The 12,500-nt window shown below is 35.1% G+C and overlaps 1 long non-coding RNA gene across 1 annotated transcript in view; it reads right to left on the bottom strand.

Moving 5' to 3' along the window:
• LOC136832441 (uncharacterized) overlaps positions 1-12,500 on the bottom strand; it is a 203,903-nt gene that overhangs the window by 11,056 nt on the left and 180,347 nt on the right. Inside the window, exon 3 of the long non-coding RNA XR_010851208.1 lies at positions 5,449-5,579. This is a non-coding gene — a long non-coding RNA (uncharacterized lncRNA). The remainder of the gene's footprint in view (positions 1-5,448; positions 5,580-12,500) is intronic.

Below are 12,500 nucleotides of genomic sequence, written 5' to 3'. Positions count from 1 at the left end.
GGAATAAATGTAATAAAAAATTTTACATTTCATTTCTATTTAATCTTTCCTTCATTTTATCCATCGTCTGGGATCCTGATTTGTTTATCAGCTTTTTCTTTTGTTTACGATTTATCTGTCAAAAGATCGAGTTCGTTTTACTCTTTCGTCTCTTGTAATGGATAATCTACCATGAGCCTGGATTTGCAAAGAAATTATTCGAGATTGTAGAAAATAAAAAAAAATTAAATTTTCATATTTTTTTTTACCGAGGCCACTGTCAAAATGCGATGGCTTCAGTAAAAAAAAATATGAAATTGTAATTCTTTTTTTATTTTTTTTACTTTCTATAATCTCGAATAAGGTCTTTGCAAATCTAGGCCCATGGTCGATTTTCCATTACAAGAGACTAAAGAGTAAAACGAACTCGATCATATGTTTGTAAAATTGTGTTCAATATGTTTTCATAACAGTTTTCTGAACATTTAACAAAACCAGTTCAGATGGTATAGATACTTTCAAGTTTTTTCATTAAATCACTTCTACCGACCGTTTTCACAAAATCGGAATTGAATTGGTAAGTGATTTTTTTTTGCAGCAGAGTCTGAGAATTTGGATTACTAATGCACTGAACCAAAAAAAAAAAAGCTTTTCACATTTCGATAACCCGCTTTTTGAAAATGCAGCCGAATAAAGGCAAAAGATCTTAGACTCCGTTGTTCTCTCTCTCTCTCTCTCTCTCTCTCTCTCTCTCTCTCTATATATATATATATATATATATATATATATATATATATATATATATATATATATAGATAGATAGATAGATATATATATATATATATATATACATATATATATATATATATATATATGTATTTATGTATATATATAAATATATCATATACATATGTATGTATATATATATATATGTATATATGTATATATATATACATATATATATATATATACATAGATATATATATATATATATATATATAAATATATATATATATATATATATATATATATATATATATATATATATATAGATATGTAGTATGTAGAGAAATAATAATAATAATAATAATAATAATAATAATAATAATAATAATAATAATAATAATAATAATAATAATAATTATCCTCTTTAAATCCCTTAACGCGCACCCGACCTTCTAGCAAAACCAAAGCGGCATTCATCTCGATCAATTAGTAATTCCCGACAGCTGGCTGACCGAACACCAGCTGCACACAGACAGATGGAGTCTTCAAGGGCATCCAGCTTTCAGGTGGCGTCGGCGCTTCGATCAAATATGGCCAAAGGGAATTCGGTTTGAAACGCTTTCTTGTTTCGTAAGAATAAAAAAGGGATTTTTTTTTTTTTTACGCAGTACCCGAGACACAAAGTGAATTTAAAGAGGAATGCCTGGTCGCCCCCTCTACTCTCTCTCTCTCTCTCTCTCTCTCTCTCTCTCTCTCTCTCTCTCTCTCTGTGGTCTATAGCCTAGATACAAGAAGAATAAGACCTCATCTCTCTCTCTCTCTCTCTCTCTCTCTCTCTCGGAAATGGTGCTTAAAAGCAATGAAGAGGTGTGAGAGAGGTAAAATCCATCCTTTTACTTATCAATAAAACATCCCAGGATTACACACTCGATTCATTCAAGTGGTTCCAGCTGGACGGGAGTTTATTTTTTTTTTTTCTCTACTACAGTAGCATCTCCGGCACTTCGGAACTTTCGTTCATGTTGTGTAGCAAAGCTCGAATTTCTGGCTTCGAAGCGTCTACGTTATTCTAAAACAAATTCCAAGAGAAAGCAAAAACAATACCACTTTACTGAATGGAGTTACAACTATGAGCAAAGAAAGCATTTGATATACTTTATCATGAATATATATATATATATATATATATATATATATATATATATATATATATATATATATATATATATATATTATATGTATATATATATGTATATATATACATATATATACATATATATATATATATATATATATATATATATATATATATATATATATGCCCACTGCAATCGTATTATTCCCTGCCAAGTGGTCCGCTGATTATATTTATCTTATTCAGGTGCGTCGGGAACCTTCAGGTGAGAGCACTTTCGCCGTCGCGGCTTCTTAATTAAGGAAGAAATATATTTCACCTCCGATTTTATTCGCGCCGGAAACGGCTTGCGTTTCTACTCGCTTTTGTGTTATTGTTTGTAAGTCAATTTCTTTCTGTTTCTGGTATTATTTCTGTTGGTTACGTGGTTGAAATATATAAACTTATATGCTGTACACTGTATACTGAAACATACACACACAGATATATATATATATATATATATATATATATATATATATATATATATATATATATATATATATATATGTATGTATGTATGTATGTATGTATGTATGTATATACAGTATATACATAATATATATTGTATATATGTACAAAAATATACATTTATATACATATTAATAATATATATATAAATATATAACTATATACGTATACAAATATATATACATATATATGTATATATAGATCTGTATATATATATATAATTATATATATATATTAAATTATATATACATATATGAATACACACATGGTGTCTACGCGCGCTTGCGCGCAAATGCGTAAGAAGGCGATCGTTCAAGCGAGCGTATCTAAAATGTCTGACTATGCATATATGTGAGCAGCTGTGTCTATTTGGGGAGAGAGAGAGAGAGAGAGAGAGAGAGAGAGAGAGAGAGAGAGAGAGAGAGAGAGAGAGAGAGAGAGAGAGAGAATGTAATTTGCTTTCATATCTCAAGAGACACAATCTTTTATGATAAGCAAACGCAGAAATATTCGATTTGCCGATAGGCACTTTTCCTCCCCGCGGTACCCCCAATTGGCAGTTTCTATTTTTAAGTTAGTATCTTCTATAAATTAAATTGCAGTGTGGACTTACTTTCACTCAATGACATTTTGAAATATTATGAATATTATCATTCAGAAGACGAACCTTTGTGTGTGGAACAAGCCCACGGGGACCGTTGACTTGAAAATCAGGTTTCCAAAAAAATGTGTTCATTTGAAAAAAGTTGCAGGCGATAATATAGGAAATACTTAAATACGAGATCAGTTATTAGAAAAGAAAAAAAAGATATATTAATAAATAAATAGATAAAAATGGAGAGTAAAGAAAGTCTGAAAGGTGTAACAGGAGGAAAACCTCGCAGTTTCACTATGAAACAATTGTTAGGAAAGGGTGGAAAGTAAGCTGGGAGAAAGAGAATATGAACGTAGGTAAAGTAAAAGGAATGAAAGGGGTTGCATCTAGCGGCCGAAGGGACGCTGCATAGAACCTTGAGTAATGTCAAAAAATAAAACTTGTTCATTAAACGCCAATATATAATGAAGGGCACATTGACAAAAAGAAAGTAAGAATAGTTGTTAATTTCACACGTTAAAACTGGAAGTTTCTGGTCGACTCAGTTCTCAAGTTATTGGTCTTGAATGACCTTATAAAATACTTTAATTTAATGGGAGATATCTGACCAAGGTTCTCATAGTCTCAAGTACCTTGAATGGCGGTTCATCGCTTGTACGAAAACTGAAATTTAGAATGCTGTCATATATTTGCAAGCAGTTCTACCTAAATTATCCTAAAATAAATATAAGTAACTACTAAATATATATATACATATATATATATATATATATATGTATGTATATATATATATATATATATATATATATATATATATATATATATATATATATATATATACATATATATATATATACGTATATGTTACTGGCATTACAAACAACATATGACCCTAAACCAAATGGCATACTCTTTAAGAGACAAAAACCAAAAACAAGCCTATTGCCCATTACGAAAATCTCCTGGTGTTAAAACCACACCCAACGCCTTTCGATAAGTCTTCCAAAGTTAGAAATAATCCCTAAGTCAGAAAATGTAAAACAATATAGCCGCTTTTTTTCTTAAAGGGGAAGATATTTTTAGGCTGAGGTTTAATTCCTTGGCAGTATCTGGCAACTATGAGGGATGCTTACGTCACGCGCGGAGTGTTCAGTAGCCATTTGGTGGAATCTTTACGCTGGCGGCTATGTGCCATTCCTGTTGTGACATCATGAACGTGATTCAGCTTTCATGACGTCACATTATTCAACAATTTTTGTTTTTTGTTTTTTGAGCAGGGATTCATACTAGTATTTAGGCCTAATCTCGAATAAAATTCGAAGGTGTGAGTGGCAATATGGCACATATTATATACCTGGCGTTTTGTCAGCTGGTGAGAGTCGCAGCCAACATTGATACGAAAATGGGTCCAGCAACCAATCCCCCATTCTTTCAACGTGATCGAACCATCTTCAAAAACTATAATCCAACCTTTTCATCTTTGCTAACCCTTTTGCCTTTTTTTCCTATGTATCTCCTACAATGTCTATATATATATATATATATATATATATATATATATATATAAAACATTTTGTTATAACAGAATTCCATTATGATTAATATGTATTATACATATATGCATACATATATATATAATATACATACATATACAGTATATATACGCATAAAGTGAGAGAGAGAGAGAGAGAGAGAGAGAGAGAGAGAGAGAGAGAGAGAGAGAGAGAGAGAATTTAATAGCAGAATCTACAGGGATTAAAGAGACTGAAGAGGCTTAGGCAGAATCAACACTATGCATACAGAATAGTTCCGTTCTGTTTCCCCTCCGACTTCCTACCCAAACAGAATATATGCAAATGTACCTAAAGAATACCCATTAGGGAAATATTTCATTTAACTCTCGGCCGGCCAAGGACACTGAAGCAACAAATCACCTCTGGTCAATTAATTAATACAGAAAAAATTAAGATATAAATAGCGTATAGCAGGTAGCTTTAACCTTGATAATATCCACCTGACATTAGCAGTTCATTCACCTCAATTATCGCCAGGTCAAATAAACGAGCAAATATATGCCGATTGAAAAATAAATATTGATAGCTTTAATAAATGACGTATCCGTACGCCTGTACACACGCCTACATATGTATATGTGTATATTTTATATATATATATACATATATATACAATATATTCAATATATGTATATATGTATATATCTACTGTACATATATCTGTATATATATATATATATACATACATATACACGACGCGTTGATGAATAAAAACAAATAAACAAGTAAAAAACATATTACAGAATTAATAATTCAAGTGAAAGCTATCAAGCACTAGACCTAACCTCACCTAACCTAACCCAGTTACGCGTAAAACAATCACAAATGTCTCGTGAACTAATATGAACGTATACTACACAACTCAACCAGAGGTTACCATGCTGTGACCTAGCTGTTTCTTTATAAAAAGATCAAATCAACATACATACCTTCCTAGATGGATGCTAAAGCATAAGTGTTGTCAGCCAGCCAAGTTGGTGGGGCAAAGGTACCCTTGGTGGGAGTGCTCTGGCTACGCTGATTCTGCATCTCTTCATCTGGCTACACTGATTCCACATCTCTGGAAAAAATAAAAGAATAAACACTCGTACATTTTCTGGGACTACGAATGAAATACTTCATACAGTGAAATCGTTCCCTAACCGTAAGATATAACTTGATTTCCTACAAGTTTTAACTGTATTATAAATATACTACACTATTTAGTCCTTTAATTGACATCGGCGTCAATGACCATAGAAGTCACGGCGAAAGATAACTTAAAATCATTCATTTATTCAATTCCCTAACCTGGATATAAGACAAGTGTTTTGCGTAATGTTAACGGCCCTAACTTGTAAGGTACCACGGCCTCAATAACCTAGATTTTGTGATGCCAGTTTCAACAGACATAAGGAGACTTCAGACTTGTAAGACACCAAGCTTTACTGAGATTTGCAACAAACCTTCTCAGTGTTATGCAGACGCTATGTGTATGGTCTAAATCTACACTGAACAAGGAGAATTAATTACTCGTAATTTCTGACTCTCTCTAACTTTCTGAAACCTCTCCATGACGACGCTGCGTGTGCATCTAAGCGTATAAAATATCAACAAAATTAAGCATTATTAAATACCATGGTGTGCAAAAAGTTAATCACATCACGATATGCACATGAATTTAATTCCTTAAAGAAATCCCAAATCTTTTTCCCACGTAACCTTAATGACATTGTCAGCGCACATTATCCCAGCAAAATAAAATTCTGTAATTAGTGAGCTTACAAAAATGTGCAGACGCACACATTTACACACATACACACACACACACACAGAAACGTCTACACGAAGCCAAACATATTCACAGGCACAAATGGGTAATCGGAATAAATGTACATTTACCCATACACGCTTTTGACACATTTTCCGGTGGTCACCCATCCGTGACTTGACCAAACTAAGTTCCTTTACTTCATTAGCGGTGTGGGGCATTCACTGGTTTTCCACTCATTCAAGAAATGACCACATCAAAATTGGCTCGACATTCCCAAGGCATTCATTGAAATTTGATTAAATAGGTGACAACAGAACTCATTCCCTGACTAGTAATGCAATCTCTACTACATTTCATTAACCTCTGTCGAGATGCGCCCTCGTCCGGAAGTCAAATTCGAATAAGAGTGTAGTGCAATAACCTATTAATATGATCTATGTCCCGCGAATTCGTCCAGAGATTCAGTTTTGATTAATGGCTGGTGATGAAAGATTACTCAATGCTTAGCAGGAATAAATTGCGGAAGACCCAGCATATATGATTCGTCATCCCTCGCAATAACATGGTGATGTCATGCGTCTTATTAAATTTAGACTGCGGGAGGGGTGGCGTGAGGGGGAGGGGGGCAAGAGAGAGAGAGAGAGAGAGAGAGAAAGAGAGAGAGAGGGGGCAGGAGAAGGTGGCGGGGAGTAGTAGGAGTGACTGCATTTTCCAGGGTACAAACAGCTGTGTCAGAAATGGGTAGATGGATCAACTGTATTTGGCGCATATCAGTAACCTGTCTTCACCTAACCTAACTTTCTGTTGGGACAAACCAGTAGCCTACCTACCAGACTATCGTCACCTAACCTAACCTTCTGTTGGGACAAACCAGCAGCCTACCTACCAGACTATCGCCACCTAACCTAACCTTCTGTTGGGACAAACCAGCAGCCTACCTACCAGACTATCGCCACCTAACCTAACCTAACCTTGCATAACTGTATCTTATACAGACTAACACTCATTCACTTTACCTTACCTAACTTAACACGAGCTTGCCTATTAAATTACACTTACCCTAAACTAACCTTGACAAATTCATCTTACCTCAAGCAAATCAAACTAACCTTGACTAATCACTCTCCCTTACCTAGCCTAAACGAGAGAAAACTCCAAAACTTTGCAGCAGAGGGAAATTAACCATCACCGAAGCAAAGTGTAGAATTGTGTGTGGAAGGAGAAAGGAATCAAAGAAAAAATGAAACACGAAAGCAACGGGAATTCCGAAGCTCTGCAGCATTAGAGAGAAATAATGTCTTGTTTCACTACTTCAAATATTTGACTTTATTATATCTAGAAGCTATTTTAATGCAATTTATTTTTTTCATTTGAAAGCGAAACGATTTTAATTGAAAAGACAACAACATCTGCTTCCTTTTATTACAAGAAATAATTTCCTTTCATATTCATTAAATTAATGTTTTATTCCGCGAATTTCTTTTCAGCTCAACTGAAAGCATTTTTAAGCCAATATCGGAACTGCACCCTACAAGAGAGAGACGGTACAGTAGAGAGAGAGAGAGAGAGAGAGAGAGAGAGAGAGCGCCCATTTCAGCCTTCATCTCTTGATTTATTAATTTCATTGCCAGTATTTTCACTGACATTTATTGTAACGTTTCCTCTTTAAATCGTCGAATTCGCCATGGAGAATTTTATGACCTTTAATTAGCAAACAAAATGGGGGAACCACATGCTGGGCCATTTGAGGGCCAACGGAAGGGCTGAACTAATAAGAATATAAAAAAAAAAAAAAGAAGTTAGGTAAATTTTACATCGGTGAAGACTGATTTAAGTAAAATGATCCTGTAGCAACTGAGGTCGTAAATTACTTTACTTACATACATACATACATACATATATATATATATATATATATATATATATATATATATATTATACTGTAATATATACATATATACATAGATATATATATGTTGTGTATATATCATCACTGACGTGCATACAACCACCATACCGTGACATTTAAATTTCAGTGAGCCGACAATATTTTATAAAAATACTATTTGCGAGTGTATTGAATGTATGCTAAAAATAATTTAACACATTTCAAATCAATGTATGGATATATTTTTATTAAGGCACTGTAAACCAAAATATAGAGAATGTTACGACTTTATTATTATTGACTTTAGTATCATTATTATTATTATTGTTATTATTAGTAGTAGTAGTAGTAGTAGTAGTAGTAGTAGTAGTAGTAGTAGTAGTAGTAGTAGTAGTAGTAGTAGTAGTAGTAGTAGTAGTATTCGAAATGTGCACAAATTCAAAAAGTCATCAGCTAATAAACAAAGCTCCCGAGGAACGGAGAAAAATCTGAATCAATAAACAAGAAAGTAAAGGAATCAATGAACAGGTGAGACATTCCAACAACTGCAGAGATATTCCTGTGCATAAACACGGCACAAATCAGTCGAGAAAACGGGAAAAATCAAATCGCTAAAGATAAGAGACAGTTAAACTCTGAGGCTATTTAGATAAAACACTACAAATTTATTAATATTTTCCATACGATGTGGTTTAATTAAGAAGAAATCACGCAGTGTCCATCTGATCTCTTTAGAAAGGACATTTACACAGGCCACTAACACCAGATTGAAATAAAACCCGAAAATGGAAAGATGGATTACGCATACCTTAACGTAGCATCATGAAAGGCTTGTATATGTATTCACTGGCTTCCTCTGTGTTCCCCGAATGACGTAATAACTTGCCTCTTTTTAAAAGACGCGTATATCATCACTCAAGATATTAGGCCTATATACTCGTACTCCACACCTTTCTTGAAAGAACCCGATTTCTCTTCATTAAGATGGATCTACGACAGCTCGTGCATTCTGATGAAATTTAAAATGGTTCGTTTTTTCTGTTCATTTAGGTAAATTTATGAGAACTTTTCTGTCTGTTCATTCAGATAAATTCAAGACAACTCGTTTCTGTTTGTTCATTCAGATAAATTCAAGACAACTCGTTTCTGTTTGTTCATTCAGATAAATTCAAGACAACTCGTTCTGTCTGTTTATTCAGTTAAATTTATGGCAGTTCGTTTCTGTCTCATCATTCACATAAATTCTTGACAGCTCGTCTCTGTCTGTTCATTCAGATAAATTTATGTCAGCTCGTCTTTGTCTATTCATTCAGATAAATTTATGTCAGCTGGTCTCTGTCTGTTCGTTGAGATATATTAGGACCGCACATATCTGCCACGTCATCAAAACAAATTTATAACAGCTCATATCTGTCTCTTCACTAAAATACTTTAAGAAAACGTACACTGAACAACAGCGCTCCCGTAGCCGACACACGTACAGAACAAGAAACACTAACGCTATGCAGAACAGATTCCGAGGTATTCATGATCGGTAGGTCTTCCTCCACTTTGAGAACTGAGAACTACTGTACCTTGTGGAGGAAGACCTACTGATCATGAAAGTAATTCTCAGTTGCCTCACTAAGCAGTTAACCCAAGGAGACAAAGCCTGCTTACTTACCCCCAAATCCCCCATGTGAGCGGCGCTTCGTCTACCTCCTTATTGCGTCAGCAGGTGAATTGCCGCAATGAGCAGGTGCCTCTAAGATACGTCATCGCCTACGTAGTTACCCCAGGTGGGAGGCGACTCCGCCCAATTGGGTAGACCTTGTCCTTCCTGGCCTTGTTCATAAGTACTCACGATCGGCAGTCTTCCTCCACTTGGAGAACTGAGAACTGCCTTGTTTATTGAGGCAACTGCCTCGTCATGCAATTCGTCAGTTAACCTGTTACGCAGTTACTTGGTTGGTTGCTCTGGGCTTGGTGTAGGCCTCTGGACTCACGCCCGTCTACTGAGACGAATTAGCGCTTCATCTTAACGGCTGGCTCGTTACATTCTTTGCCAGCTTTTTTTTTTTTTATTCTGTCATTCAAAATGCGCACATTTATAAAGGAACAAGCTAATTGACTGTTGGGTTATTACAGTAGAGTTCGTTTATAGCGAATTCCAGGAGACTAGTCTGCAATTCGTTACAGGCATAATTCGTTACTGACTACTGAATGAAGAGACAAACTGACTGGGCCATTTCATATTTTTCGTTCAGCGTGTACCGCAAAAAACGTGGCCTTTTGGCGCAAACATTTTCCATAGCCGACCAAGACAAAATTAAGAACAAAGTGATAACAGTTCACTGGGATAACAGGTGTTTGATGTTTGGGTTGACAATGAAATTATCACTTCGTTACGACGGGTATATTTTACCAATAAAACTGTCTAAGGGACGTACAAAATAGTTCGTTACATACCTGATTCCGTAACAAAGAATCCGTTACATACCTACAATTGTAAGTTCATTGATTTGAATTGGGACCGGGGATTTCACTTCCAAAAGCTTCGACGGGATAGGATTTCCTTTGAAAAACTAAAAAAAAAAGAAGGTACGTAAGTCTTTTAATGTTTTGGAATCATTTTAAAAGTCACGGCAAAACAGTATGGCTGTTTTACAGCAGGAATAATAGAGGGCAGCATTGTTCGAGCGTCTTCTTAGCTTCTGGATAAAAATTTTTATCTTTTTCTGGAAAACGTACTTCACTGGTGTTTACTAAGCGTTCCTTCGTGGAAAAGTAATATTTGCTTAACCGGGTTAATGACTAATAAACAAACTAAAAATAAAGATAAATACATTTAATACATGAATAAAAGTGATGAATAAAAAATCATAAATATACTTAATAAAGATATACTTAATAAAAATTATGAAAGTGCAGCCTTGCAATGAGATCGTAGTCAGTGACCCTGGTGGTTGTAACGCCAGGTTACGTTCACCCAAACTTTCCATTCAGTAGTCCGAATAAGGAAAGGAGAGAGGGGGTGGGTTAGGCGAATGATAAAAGCCAACACAGTGCCCGTGAGTGGCAAACTGTCGTTGACAACCCTATACGCGAATCGATGAGAAAGTTTTATCTATAAAGGCAAAAGCATTCGACCGTCAGCGCCATCTGGGTATACCTCCATCTAAAGCAGGTGTTCCTAAAGTGGTGCCTCAATAGCCCGAGAGAGGGTATCAAAAAACCGGTTCTTGGGGTATCGAAAAGATATCCTGAGAAAATATTAAATTGAGGGGTTTCTTCAGTTGGAAATCGTGGTGTGGGCTGCATCATCTTTAGGCTTCCATACAATTCAGCTGTTTGTTTTTATAGCCGCTCTGTTCGTTAGCGGATCGGGGGTGGGGAGGGACACCTGGGCACGTGGCCCCATGAAAATAATGATAAAATAATAATATTGAAGACTTAGATAATAACATAAACAAGAAATATAAAAAAAAAAAATAAAAAATCGATTAAGAAATATATATATATATATATATATATATATATATATATATATATATATATATATATATATAAGTACAGGTCTTTTCCTCCTTTTGCCTTCTATTTTATTTAGAGCTGTGAACAGACGTGAATGCGCAGCATCCACGGAGAGATCTGCGCTATAAAAAACAAAAACAAACAAGTAAAAAATGTGAAGTTTCTTCATTTAATCAATTCTGTACAGCCGTTACAGCGTATAATTAAGGCCACCGAAACAGAGCTGTCTTTCAGTGGGTGTCGGTATAATGCTGTACGAGCCACGACCCGTTAAACTTCAAGCACGGCCTGCTGGTGGCCTACCCTGCCTCGTTGCCAGAAGCACGATTATGGCTAACTTTAACCTTAAATAAAATAAAAACCACTGAGGCTAGACGGCTGCAATTTGGCATGTTTGATGATTGGAAAGATCAACATACCAATTTGTAGCCCTCTCAGCCTCAGCTAGAACCCACAGATCTGAAGGCGAACAGAAAAAGTGCGGACGGACAGACAAAGCCATCTCAATAGTTTTCTTTTACAGAAAACTAAAAGTAAACTTATACTTTTGCCCTTTTCAGCATCTTAGACGCGGCGCAGTCTCTGATCAATGCAAGGGAATTCCACGTTCTCGACAAAGCCATGCTCGGTTCACAATATGCTTAATGCACCCAGATGCTCGCTGGTAAGGGATGGCTCTTTTCATTCACGTCTTTTGATAAGAAATGGATTTTGCCTTGTTGGAGTAACTTCTCGAAAGCGAAATTGGCTTCAAGATCTAGGGCCAAGCTCTTTCGGCATCAGTTTTATTTATTCATTTGTGAAATGCGGTTTTTTTTAATTCATAT

This window comes from Macrobrachium rosenbergii, chromosome 49 (genome assembly GCF_040412425.1).
Source record: "Macrobrachium rosenbergii isolate ZJJX-2024 chromosome 49, ASM4041242v1, whole genome shotgun sequence".
Classification (NCBI taxonomy): Eukaryota; Metazoa; Arthropoda; class Malacostraca; order Decapoda; family Palaemonidae; genus Macrobrachium; species Macrobrachium rosenbergii.
The sequence above is the reverse complement of the archived record's forward strand: the minus strand, read 5'-3'. Positions and strand labels throughout refer to the sequence as shown.